The sequence below is a fragment of the Oryctolagus cuniculus genome, chromosome 8, assembly GCF_964237555.1.
Source record: "Oryctolagus cuniculus chromosome 8, mOryCun1.1, whole genome shotgun sequence".
NCBI classification, from domain to species: Eukaryota; Metazoa; Chordata; class Mammalia; order Lagomorpha; family Leporidae; genus Oryctolagus; species Oryctolagus cuniculus.
The window spans coordinates 59,125,997-59,153,728 of record NC_091439.1 but is presented as its reverse complement, the minus strand read 5'-3'; the positions used below and the strand labels follow the sequence as shown (position 1 = coordinate 59,153,728).

At 41.6% G+C, this 27,732-nt stretch overlaps 1 long non-coding RNA gene across 2 annotated transcripts in view; it reads left to right on the top strand.

Annotated features, from left to right (window-relative positions):
- LOC138843516 (uncharacterized) overlaps positions 1–27,732 on the top strand; it is a 116,388-nt gene that overhangs the window by 32,427 nt on the left and 56,229 nt on the right. For both annotated transcript variants that reach the window (XR_011378319.1, XR_011378320.1), the window contains exon 2: positions 5,227–5,283. This is a non-coding gene — a long non-coding RNA (uncharacterized lncRNA). The remainder of the gene's footprint in view (positions 1–5,226; positions 5,284–27,732) is intronic.

The window sequence follows — 27,732 nt, the reverse complement described above, 5'->3', positions numbered from 1 at the left end:
GTGACAGAGGTCCTCAGAAAGATTTCTTTGTCTGTGGTACTGAGAGTAGACTATACAGTGCGGCCGCAGAAAACTCCGTTAGAGGGCATGAATCCAGTGTGAGGATAGTTGTGGCTGGAATGAAGACAATGACGATGAAGATGGGGGAGGTCTTTAGGTGCTGATGAAGCAGAGGCAGCAGCATCTGTTGGGGAACTGCATGTTGGCTCTGAGAGAAAGAGGCATCCAGAACAAACTGAAGGGTATAGGCCTGAGCAGTGGAGGGTGAACTTCCTACCACTGAGCTATTAGAAAGCTGTGAGATAGATAGGTTTATGGGATAATACCAGAAATTTCTTTTTGGGTATTACAGTTTGAGATGCCGATTAGACATCCAGCTGAGATGTCAAAAAGACAGGTACTGTAAGTACCTGTAAGGTAAGTCTGTCATTTAAAGGACAGGCCCAGCTTGGAATGCACATTCTAGAATCAGCTGACAGTAAATGGAAAGGAACACAATTATTATTAAGTTTAGGAAGAGGTAGGTCTCTTCAACCCTCCTCTCTTTTAACCTGAGGGGTTTTATGGAAAAATGTTTCTAAGATTGTTCTGCTGGTTTGTTACTCATTGATAAAAACTGAACTTAAAATACAGAACAGAGAAGATCACAGAACAGACTGGAATAAAGTCTAAGAAGTGCAATGGTTGGTGAGTGTGTTTGTGGAAATTAATCTGAATTAGATTGTTGAATCCTCACAAGATAAATACTATTACTCTATGTTATGGATGGAAAACCTGTATTCCAAAGAGCTCAACAGACTTGTCCAGATTTGTCAGTGAGTTGTAGGGTAGAGATTTGAATCCAGATGTAACTTGGAATCTAAATTCTTCGTATGACTCTACAAGGCTACCCAAATGGCTTAGAGGGGAGAAATAATGGCATCTTGTGGGCTCACGGCTCCTTTCTTTATTCTTGAGATCAAGCTTTCTGTTCCAGGACACACTGAGGCTGGCTTCTACAAAATGGGGCCAGGGAAGTCATAATTGGAAATATCTATTGTTCGAGAATTATTTCCATTATTAGGTTGAAAGCAAAGGATGTTGTAAATTTTTTAGGTTTATTTTTAAATTTTTAATTTTTAAAAAATTTTTAAAGATTTATTTTATTTATTTGAAAGACAGAGTTTTTTATTATTGAAAGACAGAGGGAGATTCACTCCCACTGGTTCACTCCCCAGATGGCTGCAACGGCCGGAGCTGCACCAATCCAGAGCCAGGAGCTTCCTCCAGGTCTCTCATGTGGGTGCAGGGTCCCGAGGACTTGGGCCATCTGCTACTGCTTTCCCAGGCCAAAGCAGAGAGCTGGATTGGAAGAGGAACAGCCGGGACTGGAACCAGTGCCCATATGGGATGCCGGTGCTTCAGGCCAGCGCTTTAACCCACTGTGCCACAGCACTGGCCCCAGGATGTTGTGTATCTTACTCCTAGGTTACAGAAGTCATGAATGGACAAACTCTAAGTTAGACTAACAGTGAAAAGAAACATGGAAAGGGGACTCAGTTCCTTATGTCAGTTACTGCCAGAAAACCTTCCAACTTAGGGGCACTGTGTTATCCTTTGTAAGCAAGGCTCTTAAACACCAAGTTCTTTCCCCTACTTCCATCCCTGGGCTCTGCCAGGTTGGCAAGGCCACTGTGTGAGGAAGAAAAAGTAAAGGTATCCCAGTGAATTGGCCACCCTTCTGGGAGGCACTGCAGTCCTTGCCCACAATGACATGCTTATTCTTCCTGTCCTCTCTTCTTAGGTCCTCTTTGAAAGGTAAAATTGTTTATCACCCACTTCAGGACCTCAGAATCAAATGTCAGTGACATCAATATGGGCGGATAAGGGAGCTCATTCAAGGTGAAATGGATGATACTGTTTGGTTTATCTGTGGTACAAGGGGAGGAAGGAAGGGGCCCTGAGGAAGAAGGAGCACTGTCCCCCACACCGGGAGGTGGGCAGCAGCGCCGACAGCCTTCCTCGTCCAGAACACCAAAGAAGCCATTGTTACCAGCTCTGGATTTTGGCCTCCACAGGAGATACTTGATCCTGGATTAGAGATTTATTTCCGTGGCAGAACTAAAGCAGTCTGTCTTGTAGCGCACACACTCTGTGCTGGCCCTGTGCTCAGGAGGGGGCTCTGGCGAGGCCACACGTGGCAAAAGGGTGCACCTGCAGGGCGCGCGGACTTCGCTGCTCGCTGCCACTCTGGGGTCTGCGGAGTTCACTGTGGAGACTGTGATGGCACAGCTCGCACCCTGTCTCCACGTCACTGAGTCACTTTTCCAGCCTTAAGGCCCCTCACCAAAGTGACGGAAAGGCAGGTGCAGGACACTTCCCTGCCTCAGGTTCTCTGGCAGGTGGGAGTCCGAAGGGGCTGCTTGGAATGAGATGGGTCCTTGAGGCTGATGGCCTCGGGACATGGCTCTAGACAGATACTGGCTTTGCAACATGTTGTGTTCTTTGATTTCCCTGCTACCTGAGGTACTAAATTCAGCAAAGGAAGATAGCAGGCAAGACAAGGTTTGCATTACAGGAGCCAGTGGCGCAAAGCCATGGCTGACAAGAAATAGTGGGCATGGAGCCATGGACAAGAACTTTGGTCCCCTTGTCTCCTAGTGTCTGATCTCTTTGATGCCCTGGGAAACTGATAGACCCCTGAGGAAACACTGCTAATGCCCAGAGATTGCACTTCAAAACCACTGGTGTCTAGGATGAATGAAAATACCATGTGCTTCGCTTGAAAAGCCCATTTTCTAGAAAAACTTTCTGGAAAGTGAAATGCTCATTTACTCAGCAGCTTGAAAGGTAAACACATGAGGGTTAAGCTGACATCCTGGCAATCAGGCAGCTCCGCATAGGAGCTGGTTTTTTGAATGGGCTATAGCTATCCCAGCCAAATAAGCAGGCCCTACTTCCCTCTGGGAGCCATCTCCAATCCTTTGGCTCAACAGAACTCAAGGGTGTAATTAACAATTTCCATGACTTGGACTTGAGAGCCTTTGAGTTACAGGAGGGTAAACAAGTAAGAAAGAAAAGACAGAGGCCAACACTTCAGCAATTAAGGTCTTCAAAGGAAGAGGAATAGTTCAACCACAGGAAAAGTGCTCAGAAATTTGATATCCTTTCTGTGAAAGCACAGAGAGACCTTAATTGCCAAACCACTGTGTATCCAAGAAAGCATTGCTAGGACGGAAACTTCCAGAAACTTTTGAATGGTTCATTTCTTTTACTGGGTCTGAGGCTGATGGGGTAATTGTCAGGGGAAGCTGTGGGTTTGACTGAGTCTTGGACAAGCAGGCCTTCACTGTCAGCCCGGGGGCCTGGGTAATTACCCACTACAGTGTGCTATACACAACTTGTGTGTGTGCATGCATGCATGTGGGGCTCTCTTTGCTTTCGAATTCCAGGCCAAGGTTTTCCTCTGCTAGGTGTGTCTACCACAAATTCATTAGAAGGAAGTGAAGGCATCAGCGTTTTCTCTTTGCTGAATGCTTCACCCCAGATGAATTTGCATCAAGCCTCCCCAGGCTTCATTGGAAACCAGATGATGTTAATGAAATAGCCTAAGTGTCACAGACTCCTTCCCAACCCCAGCTGCATGGCCCAGAAACTCCAGCTCCATCAAAGGCTTCCACAGGTTTGCATACACCCCAGTGGGATCTCATGTGACCACAGGGGCAGCCCTTCCACACTCTTGTGTTTAGAGTTCCCCAGATGGGGATGAGGAGGCCACCTGAGGATGGCAGTGCTTCTTCTGTTCTATGTGGCTCCAATTGTCCTCCTGACAGCCAGATGTCCATGCTAGGGGGTTTCCTTTTTTCACAGTGGCCCAAATCTGCCAAGGAACCTCTGGGCTTCCTGGAGTATCCATTGTGCGGAAGCTACATGCTCTCCTGACTTGGTCACCTTTGCTTCTTAGCCATGATCATTCTGCCAGGTCACACACACACTGGTGATAACATAGCCTTCATCTTTGGTCCATAACCCCATTGCTATAGAGAGCAGAGTAAACATTCAGGAGGTTGGGTAGGAGGATCAGCATTCTAGACCAGTGGTTCTCAAACTTTAGGGTCACTGAAGGCTTTGTTAAAATACAGATTCTGCATATCAGCACCAACTTGTTGATTCACTATATTTGGGGTGGGGATCAGGACACCACTTCTGAAGAACCCTCGGTGATGCTGCTGCTGCTGGTTGAGGGATCACACTTTGATCCCATGGTCTTATACCAGATTTGTGTTTCCCAAGGGCCCCTGTCCCATCAGTTGTCTCAGCTTGTGCCTACACACAGGACAGATGCACCTATACACACCTGGACCTTAGCAGAGGGCCCAAGGTATATCTCAGCTGTGTCTTCGTTACCATCACAGAAGAGCAGAAAACATACAGACACCTTGTTTTTCTTCAAATGCAGGTATTACCTGATTGCATTCAGGCCACATGGGCTTCACCTCGGCATCTCGCACATCCTTTATGTGTGAGTCGTTGGGCAAAAGCATTCTGTAGCTGAGGGTTGGTCTCTCATAAATGCTAAGAAGTGGCCATTGGTATAGCCTTTGGAATCTCTATTTAGGAGATAGAAATTTTCTTTGGTGGACTTGTAAAGCTACAGATGGTGGGAGGTCTGTAGGATGTGATAAGAAAAGATGTGAGGGGGTGTTGTGATATAGGGGTTAAGCTGATGCAGGCAATATTGCCAGCGTTGAATATGTGCACTGGTTCAAGTCCTGGCTGGTCCACTTCTGATCTGGCTCCCTGTTAATGCACCTGGGGAAACAGCAGAAGATGGCCTAAGTACTTGGGTCCCTGCCATCCACGTGGGGGACCCAGATAAGTTCCAGGGTCTTGATTTCACCCTTGCCCAGCTCTGGCTGTTGCAGTCACCTGGGGAGTAATCCAGCAAATGGAATATCTGTCTTTCTGCATCACTCTGCCTTAGAGATATAAGCCAGGGAGAAGGGTTGGGAGCAAGCAACAAAATGGATACTTCCCATCAGTGGCTTTTGGAACCATGGCTCTAAATAATAAATAAATAGTAAATAGGATTTGGGAAAATGGACCTAAACATTTCTGTAGAAAACGTGTTATGAGAAGGAATAAACCTATCCACCAAGTGATACTTAACTTACTGTAAATTGGGAGATTGCAAAAATTTGCTAATGGTCTTTTGTCACAGATGCATATTCTTTTGCTATCATATAGATCTCATCCATCGTGCTATGGGGGAAGCACAAATGCTATCTGGCACCCACAGGACTGGTGAGTTATTGCTGTTATTATTTGGTTCTTTTGCCTTTCTTGTGGAATTACTGTCAGCACCACCATGAAATTTGCTGGACTGGAGATGGATAAAAGTTGACAGTAGGATACAGAACTCAGGCTCCCACAGAGAGGTCAGTACATGTGTGGTTTGAACATTTAGCTGGCTCCAAACTTTAAGTTTGGCTTGGCTTGAGGTGGCCTTTAGCATTAACGGGACAGAGCCTTTAACGCCAGGTGGGCTGAGCTTCTTTCTCAGTAAAGCAAGGGGCAGAGGGGAGGGCACCATTTCCTGGGCTCTCTATGCCAATGAGAGAGCCCAGGTGTCCCTAACCTACTGAAACCAGAGGTTCTCATTCTGCCCCCATTTGGGAAACTTGTGGGGCAGTCTTGGTTGTGACAATGATCAGGAGGTCCTAATGGCTCTTAATGGACAGAAATGCTAGATGTCCTGTAATGTGTGGAATAGGCTACAGTTCTCCACCCCACATTTTTTTGAGTGTCTGCCCTGGCATTCGTATCAGCATCTTCTGACTTTTCCTTGAACACAAGCTGATTCACTGTGTGTAGGCGCAAGCACCCAACATATGTCTCCCAGGGTGGCCATCCTGCAGCATTGCACACACGGAATAGATGCTATTTCATGATGGACTCCTTTTCTTTTTTTCATCTTCTTTACTAGAAAGTAACAAGCATGTGTGCCTTTAACTATTCATGTGGGCAGGCAATATTATCTGTGATTTACGTGTTAGGAACGTAAAATAGGTGTTACAAAGCATTTATAATAAAAACGAATGCTTGTTTGGTATAAATGAGAACACTGCCTCAGCCACACTGTTTTCATTGGCGGTGGTAACATCCTGAGTTCTGCTTGCTTCTTTGCTGGGCATGCTCATTAAGATTGGGTTGGCTGCATAGAACAGAAACACAAAACCAGAAAAAACAGTGGCTTCAACAATACAGAAGGTTATTTATGCTTCACATAAAAGAAATTAAGAAGTAGACAGCTCAGGGTTGGAGGGCTTCATTTTTCCAGGTCTCTGCCCTACCACACTCTATTTGGCTGTTAAGAAGCATTGGCCATGTACAGCTCTCCTTTCTGGAAGCCAGCCTCTGTTATGAGGAGGCCAAGCAGCCACATGAAGTGGCCCACTTGGAAGGAACCAAGGGCTTCAGCCAACAGCCGTAGGTGAGCTCACAACCAGCACCTTCCAGCAAGCCGGCTGACATCATATCAAGCCACAGAATTGTCTGCTCAATGCAGAGAGATGTGATAAACAATACTTTGCTGTTTTAAGCCACTAAGTTTCCTGCCTTCCTTATGTTGTAAGGTTGGGGGAGTTTGTCCTAATTGATAACCAAAGCAGGATTTGTTTGTTCGTTCACATGCTAAGCACCGTTCTAGGATTCAGGAGTGAAAAGACAGGGTCCCTGCCCAAATGCAGCCGCCAGCCCAGCTCCTTCTAGTCCGCTAGGCAGGTATTGCTGATCTTCTCAAGCCACCATCTGTCCGTCCTGTTTCAGAGAGAAGGCAGAACGTCTTAGATGTGAGTTCTTCCTCCCCTCCACTTACACAGCTGTACAGCGTCTTTCCCCTCCACTGCTGCCGGGCAGAACTGTCCTCACTCCTGTCCCCTGTCAGTCCACCCACCAGGCTGTGGATCCAACCCTTCTTCTCATTGTGTCTTCCCATTCAATTACACGAACTCCATTCTGATAATATAAACAGATTTGCATCTCCTCATTTCTAATAACTAACAAGATAAAAAAACTTACTTCTCCCTGAAATGTCTGCCCTCTCTTTTAGCTTTCATAATTATGTTCATAGAAAAACTGCAGTCTTCTCGCTCATTCTGTTTTCTCAACCACCAGTTTACTCCTCAGTTCATTGCAGCCTGGCTTCCACTCCAGTGATGCTGTTACCACCAGAGCCTCCACACACTTATTAGGCACCTACTGTGTGCCAGATACCAAGCTAAGTACTTGGGATCCAGACGTGTACAAGACACATAGTCCCAGCTCTCATGCAGCTTACAGCCTAGTTGAAGACACAGACTTCAAACAAATTGGAGTTAGACGTTCAATTGCAAACTGGTCAAGGCTTGAAAGAGAATGGGGAAGAGGATGTTGTTGAATACAATGATCAGGAGAATATGAGAAGGCGACATCCAAGCTGCTAAAATGACCATTTCTTAATTCTTATGAAATTTGCCATTTTGGTAGCATTTCACATTGCTAACCTTCTTGAGCTAAACTCTGGGCTCTTGTTACGCTGACCTTACAGTTCTCTTTCTATGCCTCTGGCCCGTCGTTCTCCTCCCCTTCCCTCTCAGCCCGTTCTTCATTAGGTATTGTTCGGGGCTTCACCTACAGTGGTCTCATTCCCATCCTCTCCAGCGATTCCATTCGCATGCATGGCTTCAACCACTAACAGTGTGCTGATGCCCCCCAAACTTAAAAATGTCCATCCCGGGTGGCTCCTCCGAGCTCTTCATCCATCCATCCAGCTTCCTTCCGAACAGCTCCATCTGGGTTTCCAGCAGGCAATTCAGAGATGACTCTAATCTCTGCAAGTCTTCCTACTTAGCCACGTCCCAGCCAATGAAGCAGCCTAAATATAGAACCAGGGTAGACATCTCTATCTTCTAGTCTGCATAGACTTTAGAAAATATCAAGTACTGTGGACTCGACAGCCCTACGATCTCCTGTCTCTTCGAGTCCATTTTCCTCTCCATTGTTCAGACATCTCCCCATGATGACAGAGGCCTTACTGGACTCCCTCCCCCTGTCTCTCTGGCTTCAGTCGACCCTCTCTTCTACCATCAGACTGACAGGTCCAGCATGTGAACCTGCTCCGGCCAGGCTGCTGCTCAGAGTGCTCCAGCGGCCTCTACCCAGTCCTGCTCCATGCTTTGTCACCTCCCCTCCTCTCTTCTTCCCCTCTCCCCCAGTCCTCTTCTGGCCATAGCTTGGCCCTAGAGCCTGTACGCAGCTTGTCTCCCTTTCCTGGCCCAGCATCTGGAACCCAGAGACGCTCTGTGTGCACGCTGCAGAAGGTTCTATCTATGTTCTCACCAAGCCGCTGGCATACTGGGAGCGGCAGCTTGCTGCCCATGCCTTCCCCACGGCTCCTGCCTCTGCAAGTTTCCTTACTTCCTCTTATCTCCTGGTTGCTGTTTATTTTTTCCCACCTGCAATACCCTCGTATTCTGCTCATTGCAGTAAGGTTTCTAGTCCTCCTTTGGTTTTCGCAAACGTCTCCGCAACCAGCCCAGCAAACCCAGGCCTGTCTTCTGCTTTCCCAGTGCCCTTTGGCTCACCTCCTGGTGCTCACCAACTCTGCAAGGGCATTGCTGGCAGCTGCTCCGTTTTCCTTGAAATTCCTAGCCTATCCCAGGCTTGTAGACACCATGAATAAAGGAAGTTACCTTTATAAGCCAAGAAATGCATACCACTTGCCAATTTCACCCAGGCTTGTATTTCAACAGCGGGAGAATCTGCAAGCCCATCAGCAGAGGTGTGTGATGTTTACATGGTTAATAACATAAGCTACTCCATTAATTGAGTTATTTGTGCCAGAAGCATTGACAAGTGCTTTATACATACATTATCACATGTCTCTTCACTATAGTCCTGTGACACACCCACTTCATAGATGTGGAAACTGAGGCTCAGCATGGTTAAATTAAATGTCTCCTGTCACACAGCCAAGAAAGGAAAAGCCAAAAGTTCCGATCTCCGGATGCTAAAGCACACTCTCTTCTACTTCACACTGCGGTAAAGTAACTTAGCAGTGCAAACTTTGCAGTCACTTCTCTTCTCACCATTTCAAATGCCTTTCAACACATCAAAAAGTTCCTATGTTCAAGGGCTGTCAGTACTTTTCCTTAAGGAAGAATGCAAGGCAACAATAAAGATAAGCAAGGAACCCACTAAATGTTAACTAATTTTCTCTAGTGTGAGCTTTTGGAACGAGACTTTGTTTTAGGTATATTTTAAAATTAAAATCCTCAATAGTAAACTACTTCTGAGGAAATTTTTTGGGTCAGGTTATGCACTTAGGTTTCTTCTAAAACAGAAACAGAAAGGGAGCTGCTACATTGGCAGGAGGTAACACTCTTACCTGAGCTCGTGAGTCCTCAGAGTTAAAAACACCACCGCCGCCTAACTCATTCCTCGTAGCAGTCATTAAGGAACAGGAGAAAGATTTACCATGGTACTTTTGTACCCAGCGGGGCCAGAACTATGGACCAATCCTGGCACCGAGATGAGACTCCCCACGGGGGTGCCCAGAAGACACGCAGCAGAATTCACTCCCTGTGCTTTTAGGAAATGGATGCACGTGAAGCACGAAAGCCACTTTTGGAGGGGGCAAGAGAGCCTGGTGGCAGCAGGCAGAGGCTGAAAGGGATTTCTGCTTGTGGCTCCATGCAACGGACTCAAAATGGGATCTTGGAAAATGTAGACGTCAGAGCTGGTGGGCAACTATCAGCACGGAATGGCACAGCTCCGCACAGTAGTAGGGCGGACTGTTTATGCAGCTGCTGGCTACTGCATGCACTGTCTTTCTTCCAGCCAGACACAGCCTGATGGCTCTTGGGATGTCTGGCAAGCAAACCTAGCAATAGGCACGGCTTCCCCAAAGCTCAGCAAGAATTGCACTAAATTCCACAGTGGTCAGCTCAGAGCTGTCTCCTACTCAGAACCCTTGTTTTTGGGCCAGCCTCTCTAAAGAAGGGCACTATTTCTTTTCTCCTATTTCCCCCTCATGCCCACTGCGAGTCTGCACTTTTTCCTGTATGACTGGTTAATTCCCATGCAATGAGTGGAAAAAGACCTGGAGCAAGGAGGGGTGATAGTATTTACTTTGCTTGTGAGGGTGAACCAATAGTAAGGTGCAAAGCTCTCCTCTGGCAGTTTAATACTAACAAGCATAAAAATAGCAACCTCTGTTTTTATCTGCTGCATGTGTTCTCCGCTGTTTGCCTTATAACCATTTTCTTCCTTAGTCCTCATAGCAAGACTGTGAACCAGGCATTGAGGAACCCCATTTAACAGATAAGACAGCTGGGTTTGCAGAAGGCAGAACAACCTTGCCCAAGGACATGCATTCAGTAGGTGGCAAAGAGTCTGAATCCAAATTCCAAAAGCTCCCCATCTTGTGAAATGTTTCCATTAGGGCCAGCCTTGGCTGACAGGCAAGTACCCGGGCCAGTGTTTGCAGAGCACATGGTACCTTCGAAGCCTGCGCCTGATGGATATGTGGTTATGTTCCTGCTCTTTTTTTTTTTTCTTTTTTTTCTAAAGATTTGCTTATTTATAGAAAAGTCGGGGGTGGGGGAGACAGAGAGAGAGAGAGAGAGAGAGAGATCTTCTATCCACTGGTTCACTCCCCAAATGGCCACCATTGCCAGGGCTGGGCTGATCCAAAGCCAGGAGCTAGGAGCTTCTTCCAGCTGTCCCATGTTGGGTTCAGGGAGCCCAAGGACTTAGGCCATCATCCCGTTGCTTTCCCAGGTGCATTAACAGGGAGCTGGATTGGAAGTGGAGCAGCCAGCACTTGAATTGGCACCCATATGGATGCTGGCACTGCAGGCTTAACCTTCTATGCCACAGTGCCGGTCCCTCTTGTTCTCTTTTCTAATTCTGTTGGATGCAGCAACACTGTAACGTGGTCTATGAGTGATTTCTTTATTCTGCCACTGTACGTCTCCAGGTGCAGGCATGTATTGGAATTTTATCTGTCATTGTGGATTGATGCTTTCTGTGTTGTATGTTTCTTCTTTCACACAATAAACACACATTGAAAGCTGCTTTGGGGCTGATTGTATACTAGTGTCTATGGGAAATAGAAACATGAGAATTCTACCTATCTTTCTCTCAAATCTACAAAGAGGAATCATCCTGCACACAGGGAAGTGTAACTGCCCTCAGTTTGCCTCTTCCCTTCCTTGCTCCTCCCTACTAAAGGAGGCGATGATAAACTCATTGGTCAGAATCCAGAATGTTTTGGGGCCTACTGATGGGCAGGGTTACTGTCTGACTTCAACAAGATTCTGTCTTCTCTCTCTTCTACTCTAAATGGTATAGCTGAAAAGCTGAACTAGGGTCCCTTTCATTACCTTGTCATCTTTTAAATTTTTTTTGTCTTCTTATATCGACACTTAAACCTCACTGGTCATTTGTTTGGTTCCCATACCATGCGAAAACCAGAAAATAGGATTCTAAGATTTTAATTCTGGTTTGGAATGACAAGATGCCCTGGAGGCCTTGAGTCCAAAGTGTGGGTTTAATCCAGGTTTATAAATGCTCTGAATTGAGGAGTAGATGTCACTGCTTTTACTTGCTATAATGTCTGGTATGCAAATTTCACTTGGGAACTTGGTGGAGCAGAGAGTAAACTGTCAGGGTTTTTTTTTTCTTTTTTTAAGGATTTCTTGATTCAATAAAATAGTATAATATGCTACCTGTGTGGGCATTTGGCACAGCAGGAAAGTTGAACCTGAGGTGCCTGCATACTACATGGGTTGTCTGGTTTTGTCTCAGATCCTCTACTTCCCATTCACCTTCTTGCTAATGCACATCTTGGGAGGCAGCAGGTGATGGCTCAGGTGCTTGGGTCCCTGACACACATGTGGGAGACCCAGATGGAGTTCCTGGCTTCTGTCTTCAGTGTGGCCCTGCCCTGGCCATTGCAGCATTTGGAGAATGAACCAACTAATAGAAGCTCGCTCTCTCTCTATCGCTCTCGCTTGCTTACTCTCTCAAATAAAAATAAATAAAAATTTTGACATACTACCAAAACTTTTCTTTTTTTCATCTTGAGAGGCAGTGAGACAGTGCTCTCATTCACTGGTTCATTCCCCAAATGTCTGCAACAGCCCAGGCTGGTTTAGGCTGAAGCAAGGGGCTAGAAACTCAGTCCAGGTCTCCCATATAGGTGGCAGGGATCCAGCTACTTGAGCATTACCTGCAGCCTCCCAGGGTGCACATGAGAAGCTAGAATTGGAAGTGAATCCAGGCAACCCTACGTGAGATATAGGCATCCTAACAGCATTCCAAAATTTTTCCCACTATCGAAACATTAACTCTTGCTTCCTGCTATAGTCCATTAGCTGTATCCCACAGGAATGTTACAGAGGCTCACATCATATGCAGTGGGACACCAGGAAGGCACATTATTGACTTGAGGGCATGGGGGAATGCACTGCTTTTTAAGTTTCTTCTCCCAATTCTGTTTCAAGAAATGGCCTTGGAATAAACAGAACGTTGACAACTAAGCAATGCATGGAATAGAGCTGAGTGAGGGTATGCCACAGCATTTGAAGAGACTGCTATATAATCTGGCTAAGCAAGGGCACCAATTCCAGCCATATCTGTAGAAAAAAAATGCTCTGGTTAGCTGTGTAGATTTAGACACTTACCCACACGCTGTTATTAGCGCCTTTTTTAGTCTTGGTCCATAAAGCCTACTAAACTCAAATAGCTTCTTAGGTGCCTTTTAGAGAATGTGATAAACAATGTAGCTTTGTACCCTGCCACAAGCCAGACATAGCTTTTTTTAAAAAAATCAAGGTCACATTCAATAACACTTTAAATTTATGCTCCAAACACGAGTGCATCAATACTCTGATTCTTAATATGTTTGTGTTTTGATGTGCTCCTACCCCTTTAAAATGAGCACCGCTCTCTCTCTCTCTCTCCCGCTAATGGTTCCTGTGTATGCAATCAGTTTACTTCTTCCCTCTGTAAGGAAGAATGGCTGTGGATCTCGCCCAGATGCTGCTGAGTAGAATGACCTTCAGCCGGCAGAGATAAACAAGAGGTGCTTTTCATCTCCCAACCATTGATTTTCTGCAAGGCAAACCACAAAGCTGCTTTGAAGTTCTGCAGAGAGCTGCACGGGAAGAGGGAGATAAAACTCAGGGAAAGAGTGGATTTGAAGCAAAGTTAATCCATCTGGTTATTGGCAAAACTGAAACTACCAGATTCTATCTAGGGAAGAAAGGGTGGCTTCAAATTGGGAAAACTGGGTTAGGGAAAGGGTGGCATATGAAAGAGGAGTCGGAAAGAATCTTGGGTAAAATGAATCAGTTCAGCAGAAATGGTTGCTTTTAGTTGAACAGTAGCTAGCATACATTGTATAATCTTAACAGTGCTTATGAGGGCATCCCTTTTGTTTGTGTAGCACAATATGGCCGGATATACGAACCAGAACAGTAATTATTTGTTATGTTAGTATTGCTTCTTTAAAAACTCCACAACACAAGATTTTGGCTTGATAGTCTTACAGAACACTTCTGACTTTTATAAGGATTGTAAAGATATTACCTTTGAATGATACTTTTCTATTTACATAACACTTTTCCATGAACTTCAGCATCCATCTAGGAGACAGACTAGATCCATGTTTATATCCTCCTCTTACATGGGAGGAACCAGAGACTTAGAGAACACATGTGAGCTGCCCAGGGGTGTACTGAGGAATAATGGTGGGGAAGCCACTAGGAGAAGAACCCAGGCACCTGATGCTGATGTCTCCTCTTCCTGCAGGCTCCTTGCAATCCCAGGTTTCTTTAGGTGGAGGAAAGCTCTGACTTCTCCTCTGTTCTTCCTGAAATATGTATAATTTTTGCTAACCTGGTCTTTTTCACCTTATTCTTTTTAAGAATTCTTTTCAAAAATTTGGATTAATGTGTAATGCTTCTACATTTTCATGGGGCACAGCGCAGTATTTCAACACAAATACATAATGTAGATGAGTCAAAGCAGAGAGAATCAAAGAGACTAGAGCCTTTCCATTTCTCATCTTTCCTTGTGTTGGAGCCTCTCTTCCTGTTCTTTATACAGACAGATTACTGCCAATTAGTCACTGTGCTGTGTGTGGAACACTGGTACACACATGAGCTGTAACCCCCTCATTCTGTACCCACTGTCCAACCTCTCCCCGTCTCCTCCAGACAACCTTCCCTGCTACTAGGAATCGCTATTTAAAGTTCAGATCCATGTTCTTGGAGAGAATATGTAATATTTGTCTTTCTGTGTCTTATTTAACAAAATAATCTCTCATTACAAGTATTTTACTACAAAAATAATGTAATTCTTTTTCTGTGGTTGATTAATATTCTATTGTGTATATATATACATATATATATATAAATAAAGCCTACATTTTCCCATTTTCCTTTTTCATTCATCTACTGAAGGACATCTAGATAGACTCCACATTTTGGCTATTGTGAACAGTGCTGCTATGAACATGGGAATGCAGGTATCTCTTTCATATGCTGAATTCACTTACTTTGGATATATACCCAGAAATGGGGTAGGTGCATCATATGGTAGAACTACTTTTAGTTTCTTCAGGAACCTCTGTACTGTTCCATAAGGGCTACACTGTTTTGCATTCCCACCAATGATGCATACTTGTCCATATCCTTGCCAGAATTAAGCATATTTTACCTTTTTGATACCATTTTATATTGAAGAAAGTAATATCTCATTGTGGATTTGATTGGCATCTCTGAAAGACTAGTGATATTTTTCATTTTTTCATGTACTTTTTGACCATTTTTTGTTTTTTAAAGAAATGTCCATACAGATCCTTTGACCATTTCTTTAACTGTATTGTTTATATTTTTGTTGTTGGTTTTTATTTTTTAACTTAATTTTTATTTTTGAAATAACATTTTAAATTTATATTATGCTCAAAGGCTTAATGATATACTAGATAAAGAGTTCAATACATAAAAAGTATAAAGACTATAGTTCAGGAAAATAGGCGAGGGCTGTAAGTAATAATCAAATGAAAAATACTCATGAATTTTAAAAGTCACAAAATTATTTAAAGTATAGTAGTATATAATTCTTAACAATTTGCAGTCTTTGTTTTACATGTTTGTCAAAGCACTGTTTTGCAGCAAAACTGATACACACAAGTAGTTTTTCCTCTTGTTTTTAATTTTAGCTTCCACTTATAAGGGAGAACTTGCAGTGTTTGGCTTATTTCAGTCAACATGATATCCTCCAATTCCAACCATTTTGATGCAAATGAAAGTATTCGATTTTTTTTTATAGCTGCTAACATTCCATTTTCTTTTTCCATTCATCTGATGAGGGACACCTTGGTTGATTCTGCATCTTGGCCATTGCTAACAGTGCTACTGGACACATGATTGTGTAGGCATCTCTGATACAATGTGTTCATGTCTCTTGAGTGTATACCCAGTAGTGAGATGCTGGGTCATATGGCAAGTCTATTTCTAGTTTTTAAAGACATCTCCAGACTCTCTGATTTACAATCCAACCTACAGTGCATAAGACTTCCCCCGTCTCCACATCCTGAACAGCATTTGTTGCTCTATGTCATTTGGAAAACAGACATGCTAACGGGTGAGGTTATATTTCATTGTGGTTTTGATTTACATTTCCCTGAGAGTTAGTGATATTGGGTATTTTCCCCTATGCTTATTGGCTATTTGTGTTTCTTCTTTTAAGAATTTTCTATTCAGGTCCTTTGTCCTGAATTTTTAATTGGCTTGGTTGATTTTTTTTTTTTTAACTGGCTTGGTTGATTTTGTTGTTATTGTTGTTCAGTTTTTTAAGTTGCTGGATATTAATCCTTTGTTAGACAGGTAGCTTGCAAATATTCTTTCCCCTGTTGGATGTAGGTTCACTCCATTGATTGTTTCCTTTACTATGCAGAAATGTCAGAGTTTGATATAATCCCATATGTCTAGTTTTGCTTATTTTTGTGCTTTGGGGGAGAGGGGTCTTATCCAAGAAGTCGTGACCTACACCAATATCTTGACTATTTTCCCTTTATTTTCTTCTAGCAACTTCATTGTTTCAGGTCTTAAATTTAGGTGTTCGATCCATCTTGAGTTAATTTTTGTATATGGTGATATATAGGAATCTAATTTCATTCTCTTTTTAAAAATATTATTTGTTTGAAAGGTAGGATTACAAAGAGAGGTAAAGACACACAGAGAAAGAGATATTCCGTCTGCTGGTTCACTCCTCAAAAGGAAGCAGCAGCTGGGGCTTGGCCAGCCAGAGCCAGGAACTCCATTTACCTTTCCCACTTGGGTGCCTGGGACCAACTACTTGAGCCATCCTCTGCTGCTTTCCCAGGTACATTGGCAGGGTAATGAATGGGAAGTGGAACATCCAGGATTGGAAACAGTGCTAATGTGGGATGCTGGCTCACAGATGGTAGCTTAACCCACTAATTTCATTATTCTACATACATCTAGTTTTGCCAGCTTTGTTTATTAAAGGGATTATCTTTCCTCCAATATGTGGTCCTGGCATTTTGTCAAAAATCAGTAGGTTATATGCATGGGGTTAATATCTGGGCTCTCTATTTTTTTCTACTAATCTATGTATTAATTTTTATGCCTGTATCATGCTGTTTTTTTTAAAAAATTATTTATTTGAAAGAAGTACACAGAGGAGAGGCAGAGAGAGAAGAGAGAGAGTTCTTCCATCTGCTGTTTCACTCCCCATTTGGCCACAATGGCTGGAGCTGTGTAGATCCCAAGCCAGGAGCCAGGAGTTTCTTCTGGATCTCTCATGTGGATGCAGGGGCCCAAGGACTTGGGCCATCTTCCACTGCTTTCCCAGGCCATAGCAGAGAGCTGGATTGGAAGTGGAGCATCCTTGACTCGAACTGGCACCACAATGGGTTGCTGGCATTGCAGGCAGTGACTTTACCCACTATACCACAGCACTGGCCCCTCCATGCTGATTTAATTACTATAGCTTTGTAGTATGCTTTGATGTTACATATTATGATGTCTCCAGTTTGATTTTTTCCCCCTCAGGATTTCTTTGGCTGTTCTGAGTCTTTTGTGATTCCATATGAATTTTGGAACTCCTGTTTTTCTAATTCTGTAAAATGTTTTCAGTATTTTCATAGGGACTATATTTTATCTGTAGATTGCCTTAGATGGTTTAGACATTTTAACTACATTAATTCTTGCCATCCATGAACAAGGAATACCTTTCTGTTTTGTGTGTGTGTCCTTGATGATTTCTTTCATCAGTGTTTTATAATTTCCATTGTTGAGCTCCTTCACTCCTTTGGTTAAATTTGTTCCTAAATACCGGATTTTTTGTGGCTATTGTGCATGGGATTTATCTCTTCATTTCTCTTCTGGTAAGTTCATTATTAGCCCATAAAAAAGCTACTGTTTTTGTAGTTAATAGTGTAACCTGCAACTTTACTGAATTGGTTTTTAAGTTCTAACAGCTTTTTGGTGGAGTGCTTAGGTTTTTCCACGTACACTAGCATGTGTACTGCAAGTATGGATGGTTTGACTTCCTCCTTTCCAATTTTGATGCCCTTTACTTCTTTTTCATCTCTAATTGTTCTTGCTGATACTTCCAATACTATATTGAATACGAGTGGTGAAAGTGGATATTCTTGTCTTGATTCATATCTGAGGGAAATGCTTTCAGCTTTTCCCTTTTCAGTATTATACTGGCTGTTCCTCAGTCACAGACATGATAATTTTTAAGCGTGCTGTTCCCTCTGTCCCTAGTTAATGGAGGGTTTTAGCATGAAGGGATGTCTGATCTTATCAAATGCTTTCTTTATATCTATTGAGAAGATCATTTTTTTTCATTCTGATAATGGTATTTATGACATTTATTGATTTGTGAATGTTGAACCATCCTTGAATCTGTGGGCTCAATCCTACTTGTTCATGATGTATGACTTTTTTTGTGTAGTGCTGGATTATGTTTGCTATTATTTGGTTGAGAATTTTTGCATCTATGTTCATCAAGGATATAGGTCAGTAGTTATCCTTTTATGTTGTGTCTTTGTTCAGTTTCGGTGTCATAGTAATGCTGGTCTCATAAACAGAATTTGGCAGAGTTCCATCCTATTCACTGTTGGAGTCATTTGAAAAGTATTAGAGTTGGCTGGCACTGTGGCTCACTAGGCTAATCCTCCACCTTGCGGCGCCGGCACACCGGGTTCTAGTCCCAGTCGGGGCACCGGATTCTGTCCTGGTTGCCCCTCTTCCAGACCAGCTCTCTGCTGTGGCCAGGGAAGTGCAGTGGAGGATGGCCCAGGTGCTTGGGCCCCTGCACCCCATGGGAGACCAGGATAAGTACCTGGCTCCTGGCTTCGGATCAGCGCCGTGCACCGGCCGCAGCACGCTGGCCGCGGCAGCCATTGGAAAGTGAACCAACGGCAAAGGAAGACCTTTCTCTCTGTCTCTCTCTCACTGTCCACTCTGCCTGTCAAAAAAAAAAAAAAAAAAAAAAAAAAAAAAAAAAAAAAAAGAAACGTATTAGAGTTACTTCCTCTTTAAATGTTTTATATAATTCAGTACTAAAGTCATCAGGTCCTGGACTTTTCCTTTATGGGAGACTTTTAATTACTGCTTCAATCTCATTGTTTGCTATGCATCTGTTTAGATTTTCTATATCTTTTTAATTTAATGTTGGTGAGTTATATATATCCAGGAATTTATCCATTTCTTCAAGGTTTTCCAATTTGTTGGCATATAATTGTTGATATGATTTTTTTTTTAATTTCAGTAGTATTGGTTGTAATGTCTTCTTTAACGTCTCTAACTTTATTTGAGCTTTTTCTTTTCTTTCTTTGCTAGTCTAGCAAGTTTGTCCATTTTATCTTCTTTTTTTTAACTTTTGTTCAGTAAATATAAAATTCCAAATTACAGTTTATGGATTACAATGGCTCCCCCCCCCATAACTTCCCTCCCACCCGCAACCCTCCCAACTCCTGCTCCCTCTCCCATTCCATTCACATCAAGATTCATTTTCGATTCTCTTTATATACAGAAGATCAGTTTAGCATATATTAAGTAAAGATTTCAACAGTTTGCACCCGCAAAGAACATAAAGTGTAAGATACTGTTTCAGTACTAGTTATAGCATTTATTCACATTGAATAACACATTAAGGACAGAGATCCTACATGAGGAGTAAGTGCACAGTGACTCCTGTTGTTGACTTAACAAATTGACACTCTTGTTTATGGCATCAGTAATCTCCCTAGGCTCTTGTCATGAACTGCCAAGGCTATGGAAGCTGTGAGTTCGCGGACATCAGTCTTATTTAGACAAGGTTATAGTCAAAGTGGAAGTTCTCTCCTCCCTTCAGAGAAAGGTGCCTCCTTCTTTGATGGCCTGTTCTTTCTACTGGGATCTCACCTGCAGAGATCTTTCATTTAGAGTTTTTTTTTTTTTTCGTTTTTTTTTTTCCAGAGTGTCTTGTCTTTCCATGCCTGAAATACTCTCATGGGCTTTTCAGCCGGATCCGAATGCCTTAAGGGCTGATTCTGAGGCCAGAGAGCTGTTTAGGACATCTGCCATTCTATGGGTCTGCTGTGTATCTTGCTTCCCATATTGGATGGTTCTCTCCCTTTTTTATTCTATAGGTTAGTATTAGCAGACACTAGTCTTGTTTATGTGATCTCTTTGACTCTTAGACCTATCATTATGATCAATTATGAACAGAAATTGATCACTTGGACTAGTGAGATGGCATTGGTACATGCCACCTTGATGGGATTGAATTGTAATCCCCTGACACATTTCTAACTCTACCATTTGGGGCAAGTCAGCTTGAGCATGTCCCAAATTGTACATCTCCTCCCTCTTATTCCCACTCTTATATTTAACAGATCACTTTTCAGTTAAATTTAAACACCTAAGAATAATTGTGTGTTAATTACAGAGTTCAACCAATATTATTAAGTAGAACAAAAAAATACTAAAAGGGATAAAGTATTAAGTTGTTCATCAACAGTCAGGACAAGGGCCAATCAAGTCGTTGTTTCTCATAGTGTCCATTTCACTTCAACAGGTTTCCTTTTAGGTGCTCGGTTAGTTGTCACCGATCAGGGAGGACATAGGATATTTGTCCCTCTGGGACTAGCTTATTTCACTCAGCATGATGTGTTCCAGATTCCTCCATTTTGTTGCAAATGACCAGATTTCATTGTTTTTATTTTTACTGCTGTATAGTATTCTATAGAGTACATGTCCCATAACTATTTTATCTTATAATAAACAGCTCTTTGGGACTGGTGTTGTTATGTAGTGGGTAAAGCGGCTGCCTACAATATTGGCATCCCACATGGGCATAAATGTGGGTCTCAGTTGCTCCACTTCTAATCCAGCTCCCAGCTGACAGCCTGAGCGAAGCAAGGAAAGATGGCCCAAGTAGTTCGGTTCCTGTCACACACATGAGAGACCCAGTTGAATATCCTGGCTCTTAGCTTCAGCCTGGCCCAGCCTCAGCCATTGTAGCCATCTGGGGAGTGAATCAGCAGATGGAGGTTTTTTTTTTCTCTCTTTCCCCCTCCCTAAATCTGGGTTTCAAATAAATAAATAAATCTTTTTTAAAAAAAGCCTTTAGGTAGATTATACTTTTTTAAGTTTTGATTTGATTGTTTTTTTTTCTGCTCTAATGCTTATAATTTCTCACCTTCTGCTAATTTTTGGTTTGGTTTGGTTTGTTCTTGGCTTTCTAAGTCCTTGAGATGAATCATTAGATTATTTACCTGCGATCTTTCTACTTTTTAAAAAATGTACACACTTAATGTTATAGATTTCCCTGTTATTGCTTTTGTTGTATCACACAGCTTTTGATGTTTCTTCATTTTCATTTTTTTTTTTTTTTGACAGGCAGTTAGACAGTGAGAGAGAGACAGAGAGAAAGGTCTTCCTTCCGTTGGTTCTCCCCCCAATGGCCGCTGCTTTGGATGGCTGTGCCTATCCAAAGCCAGGAGCCAGGTGCTTCCTCCTGGTCTCCCTTGCGGATGCAGGGCCCAAGCACTTGGGCCATCCTCCACTGCCTTCCTAGGCCACAGCAGAGAGCTGGACTGGAAGAGGAGCAACTGGGACAGAACCGGCGCCCCAACCAGGACTAGATCCCGGGGTGCCAGCGCCACAGGCGGAGGAATAGCCTAGTGAGCCACGGCGCTGGTCTTCACTTTCATTTTTTAAAGGAAATTTTTTATTTTCTTTTTAATTTCTTCAATGACCCATTGGTCATCCAGTAGCATGTTATTTGATTTCCATATATTTTTAAATGTTCTATTGTTTTTCTTTTGTTGATTTCAAATTTTATTCCTTTGTGGCTTGAGAAGATACATGGTATGATTTAAATCTTTTTTTTTTTTTTTAAAGATTTGTTTCAAAGTCAGAGGCTTCCTCCGTGTCTTCCAAATGGATGGCAGGGGCCCAAGCACTTGGGCCATCTTCTTCTGCTTTTCCCAGGTCATTAGCAGGGAGCTGGATCAGAAATGGAGTAGCTGGACATGACGATGCCCATATGGAATTCTGGCATCCTGGACAGGGGCTTAACCCACACACCACAATGTTGGCCTCATGATTTCATTCTTTTAAAATTCACTTAGACTTGATTTGTTTCCCAATTAATGGTCTATGCTACACAATGTTCCATATGCAGATAAGAACATATATTCTATAGCTGTTAGGAGAATTGTTCTGTGTACGTCTGTTAGGTCCATTTGCTCAATAGCATGCTTCGACTCTGACATGTCTTTGCTGACTTTCTGAATGATCTGAATGCTTGTCTAAATGATCTGCCCATTGATGACAATGGGATGTTGAAGTACTCTGCTATTACTGTCTCCTCCTCTCTCTCCTTAGATCTAATAGCATTTGCTATATACATCTGGATGATCCTTTTTTGGGTGTGTATATATTTATGATTGTTATATTTCTTGTTGAATCTGTCCTTTTATCAATATATAATGTTCTTCTTTGTCTTTCTTTACAGTTTTCCATTTAAAGTCTTTTATCTGATATAAATATAACTACTGCTGAGTTTTGCATATGGTGAGAAGTATGGATCTAATTTCATTATTCTACATATATATATATATATATATATATATATCCAGTTTTGCCAGCACCAGTTGACTGTGTACATATATTAATTTCTGGGCTCTCTGTTCTCTTCCATTGATCTATGTATTGTTTTTTTATTCCAGGAGCAAGCTGTTTTAATTGCTATAGTTTTACAGGATGCTTGAAAATCAGGTATTGTCATGCCTCCAGCTTGATTTTTTTGTACTCAGGATAACTTTGGCTATTCGGTTTTTTTTTGTGATTCCATAGGAAGTTTAGGCTTGTTTTTTCTTTTTTTAAATCTTTTTTTTTTTTTTTTTGACAGGCAGAGTGGACAGTGAGAGAAGAGAGACAGAGAGAAAGGCTTGTTTTTTCTAACTCCATAAAGAATGCTATTGTATTTTGTTAGGGATTACAATGAATCTGTAAATTACTTTAGATAGTACAGACGTTTTGAAGATATTGATTCATGAGCAAGGAATATCATTCCATTTTTTTCTGTTGCTGATTTTTTTTTCACCATTGTTTGATAACTTTCATTGTCGGTATATTCTTTGATAAAATTTATTTCTAAATGTTTGATATTTCTGTGAATGGGATTTTTTTCTTGATTTCTGCCTGTGAGTTCATCATTAGCATATAAAAATCCTACTTTTTTGTATGTTTATTTTGTAGCCTGCAACATCACTGAATTGGTTTATTAATTCTAACAATTTCTTGGTGGAGGGTTCAGGTTTATCCATGTACAGCACTGTGCCATCTGCAAAAATGGATAATTCAACTTTCTCTTTTCCAATTTTGATAATTTTATTTCTTTCTTCTCCCTAACTGCTCTTGCTGATACTTCCCCTACTATATTGAATAAGACTGGCAAAAGTGGAATCCTTATCTTGCTCTAGATCTGAGGGATCACCTCTTGAGATGACCTTATGATTTTTGTTCATTCTATTGATGTGGTATGATTTTTTTTTTTTTGCCAATTTTGAATCACCCTTGCATTTCTGGGATAAATCCCACTTGATCATAATGTATGATCTTTGCAGTGTGGTTTTGGATCTCCTTTGCTAGTATTTTGTTGAGGATCTTTGCTTCTATGTTCTTTATGGATATGGGTCTGTAGTTTTCATTTCATCTTACATCTTTGGCTTTGGTATCAAAGTAATTCTGGCCTCATAAAGAGCTTGGCGAATTCTATCCCATTCAATATTTTAGAATAGTTTGTAGAGTATTGGAGTTATTTCCTCTTTGAATGTTTTTTAGAATTCACCAGTATAGCCATCCTTAATGGGAGACTTTTTAAAATGTATTTTGTAGGACTTCCAATGCATACAGTGAACCCTCAAATCTTACACAGCATTTTCAAAACATTCTTTTTTTTTTTTTTTTTAGTTCGCAGCTTGCTTATTTTTTTTTTAACTTTTATTTAATGAATATACGTTTCCAAAGTACGAATAATGGATTACTATGGCTTCCCCCCCATACCGTCCCTCCCACCCACATCCCTCCCCTTTCCCACTCCCTCTCCCCTTCCATTCACATCAAGATTCATTTTCGATTATCTTAATATACAGAAGATCAGCTTAGTATACATTAAGTAAGGATTTCAACAGTTTGCAATGGGAGACTTTTGATTACTGCTTTAATCTCATTGTTCTTTAAGGGTCTGTTTAAACTGTTTCTATCTTCTTAATTTGATCTTGGTAGGTGTATGCATCCAGGAATTCATCCGTTCCTTTGAGGTCTCCTGGCTTTTTAGCATACGGTTCTTCATAGCAGTTTCTTATGACCCTGCGTATTTTAGTGGTGTCAGTTGCAATGTCTACTTTTTCATATCCAACTTTGAGGTTTTTTCTCTTTTTTTCTGTTAGTCTGCCTAGAGGATTTCTATTTATCTACTCAAAAAGCCAAATTTTTGCTTTGTTGATCTTTTTTTTGTACTTTGTTTCATTTATTTCTACTCTGTTCATTATTTCTTGCCTCCTATTTCTAAGTATTCAAGATACATTATTAGATCTTCAATTTGAGACATCTCTTTTTTTTAAATGTAACACTTAATACTATTAACTTCCCTCTTATTTCTGCTTTTGCTGTATTCCAAAGGTTTTGATATGTTGTGTTTTCACTATTTCAAGAAAGTTTTTGATTTTCTTTTTAATTTCTTCAATGACCCATTGATCATTCAGTAGCATGTTATTTAATGTCCAAATATTTATGTATTTTCTATTGTTTTCCTTGTTCTTCTTGTTGTTGATTTCTAGGTTTATTCCTTTATGCATTGAGATGATATATGGTATGATTTCAATCTTTTTAAAGTTGCTGAGACTTGTTTCCTGGTCTTATGTGGTCTGTCCTAGAAATGTTCCATGTGCTCATGGGAAGAATGTGTATTTTGCAGCTGTTATGTGAAATGTCCTCTAAATGCTTGTTAGGTCCATTTGCTTTATTATATCTTTCATCTCTGATATATCTTTATTTTTTTTTTGTCTGAATGATCTGTCCATTGATGAGAGTAGAATGTTGAAGTCACCCACTATTACTGTATTGGAGTGGATTTCTCCCTTTTGATCTAGGTGGTCCTGTGTTGGGTACATATGCTTACAATTGTTATATCTCGTTGCTAAATTGAACCTTTTAACAAAATATCCTTCCTTATCTCTTTATACAGTTTTTGCTTAAAAGTCTATTTTATCTTATATCAGGAAGATTGTGCCTGCTCATTTATGGTTTCTACTTGCCTGGTATATCTAATTGCAACCCTTCACTTTTAGTTTGTCTGTATATTGTTTGTGAAGTGAGTTTCTTGTAGGCAGCATATATTGGGGTTGTGGTATTTTTAAATCTATTCAGCCAACCTAAGTCTTTTGGTTGGTGAATATAATCCATTATTTCATGGTTAGTATTGATATATAAGAATTAAAGTCTGTCATTTTGTTGATTGGATAATGAATCCACCTGCTCTGTTAGTGAACGTGGTGGTGTCATGTGTTTTGATGATGTTTACTTGTAATGCAGGATGCCCTGCAGAATTTCTTGAAAGGCTGATCTGGTGGTGGGAAATTCTCTCAGTTTTTGCTCATCTGGAAAATATATTTTTGAAGGATAGCTACACTGGATATAATATTATTGATTGGAAGCTTTTTTTTCTTTAAGATGTTGAATATATCATCCCACTGTCTTCTGGCCTATTGGGTTTCTGCTGAGAAATCTGATGTTAATCTAAGTGGTTTTCCTTTATATGTGAATTTTCTCTCATTTCTTTGGGATTCTCTCCTTGTATTTAATTTTTTAAAAGATTTGTATATTTATTTGAAAGTCAGAATTAAACACAGAGAGGAGAGCCAGAGAGAGGGGGAGGGAGTGCCTTACATCCTCTGGCTCACTCCCCCACTGGCTGCAATGGCTGGATCTGTGCCAATCTGAAGCCAGGAGATTCTTCTGGTTCTCCCACTCAGGTGCAGAGGCCCAAGGACTTAGGCCATCTTCTACTGTTTTCCCAGGTCATAGCAGAGAGCTGGATCAGAAGTGGGCAGCCAGGACTTGAACCAGTGCCCATATGGGATGCTGGCACTGCAGGCAGCAGCTTTACCTGCTATGCCACAGCACCAGCCCCAGTGAATTTAAATTATGACAATTTGATGATGATATGTCTTGGAGAACAACTTTTTGATTGAATCTGCTTGGGGTTCTTTGGGCTTCTTGTATCTGGATGTTCATGTCTCTTTCAAGACCTGGGAATTTTCAACTATTATTTTTTTTTAACTTTTATTTAATGAATATAAATTTCCAAAGTAAGATTTATGGATTACAATGGCTTCCCCCCCATAGAGTCCCTCCCACCCACAACCCTCCCCTTTCCCACTCCCTCTCCCCTTCCATTCACATCAAGATTCATTTTCGATTATCTTAATATACAGAAGATCAGCTTAGTATACATTAAGTAAGGATTTCAACAGTTTGCTCCCACACAGAAACATAAAGTGAAAAATAATAGATGATTTTTTAAAATAATGATGAAATCAGATCAGACCTATTGTCATGTTTAATCCCAGTGAGAGTCAAGTTGGGAGTTGATAATTTCTTTCTTTTTTTTTTTTTTTTACAGAGGATCAGTTTAGTATACATTAAGTAAAGATTTCAACAGTTTGCACCCCCATAGAAACACAAAGTGAAATATATTGTTTGAGTACTCGTTATAGCATTAAATCAAAATGCACAGCACATTAAGGACTGAGATCCTACATGAGGAGTAAGTGCACAGTGACTCCTGTTGTTGACTTTACCAATTGACACTCCCGTCTATGGCATCAGTAGTCTCCCTATGCTCCAGTCATGAGTTTCCAAGGCTATGGAAGCTCTCTGAGTTCTCCGACTCTTATCTTGTTTAGACAAGGTCATAGTCAAAGTGGAGGTTCTCTCCTCCCTTCAGAGAAAGGTACCGCCTTCTTTGAAGACCTGTTCTTTCCACTGAGATCTCACTCGCAGAGATCTTTTGCCAGAGTGTCTTGGCTTTCCATGCCTGAAATACTCTCATGGGCTTTTCAGCCAGATCCGAATGCCTTAAGGGCTGATTCTGAGGCCAGAGTGCTATTTAGGACATCTGCCATTCTATGAGTCTGCTGAGTATCTCACTTCCCGTGTTGGATCACTCTCCCCTTTATTTATTCCATCGGTTAGTGTTAGCAGGTACTAGACTTGTTTATGTGCTCCCTTTGACTCTTAGTCCTTTCATTATGATCAATTGTGAACTGAAATTGATCACTTGGACTAGTGAGATGGCATTGGTACATGCCACCTTGATGGGATTGAATTGGAATCCCCTGGTATGTTTCTAACTCTACCATTTGGGGCAAGTCAGCTTGAGCATGTCCCAAATTGTACATCTCTTCCCTCTCTTATTCCCACTCTCATGTTTAACAGGGATCACATTTCAGTTAATTTTTAACACTTAAGAATAACTGTGTATTAATTACAGAATTAAACCAGTCATATTAAGTAGAGTAGACAAAAAAACTACTAAGAGGGATAATGTATTAAGTTGTTCATTAACAGTCAGGGCTATGCTGATCAAGTCACCGTTTCCCATAGTGTCCATTTCACTTCAGGAGGTTTCCTTTTTGGTGTTCAGTCAGTTGTCACCGATCAGGGAGAACATATGGTATTTGTCCCTTTGGGACTGGCTTATTTCACTCAGCATGATGTGTTCCAGATTCCTCCATTTTGTTGCAAATGACTGGATTTCGTTCTTTCTTACTGCGGTATAGTATTCTAAAGAGTGCATATCCCATAATTTCTTTATCCAGTCTACCGTTGATGGGCATTTAGGTCGGTTCCAGGTCTTAGCTATTGTGAATTGAGCTGCAATAAACATTAGGGTGCAGACCGCTTTTTTGTTTGCCAATTTAAATTCCTTTGGGTAAATTCCAAGGAGTGGGATGGCTAGGTCGAACGGTAGGGTTATCTTCAGGTTTCTGAGGAATCTCCAGACTGACTTCCATAGTGGCTTGATCAATTTGCATTCCCACCAATAGTGGGTTAGTGTCCCTTTTTCCCCACATCCTCGCCAGCATCTCTTGTTGGTAGATTTCTGCAT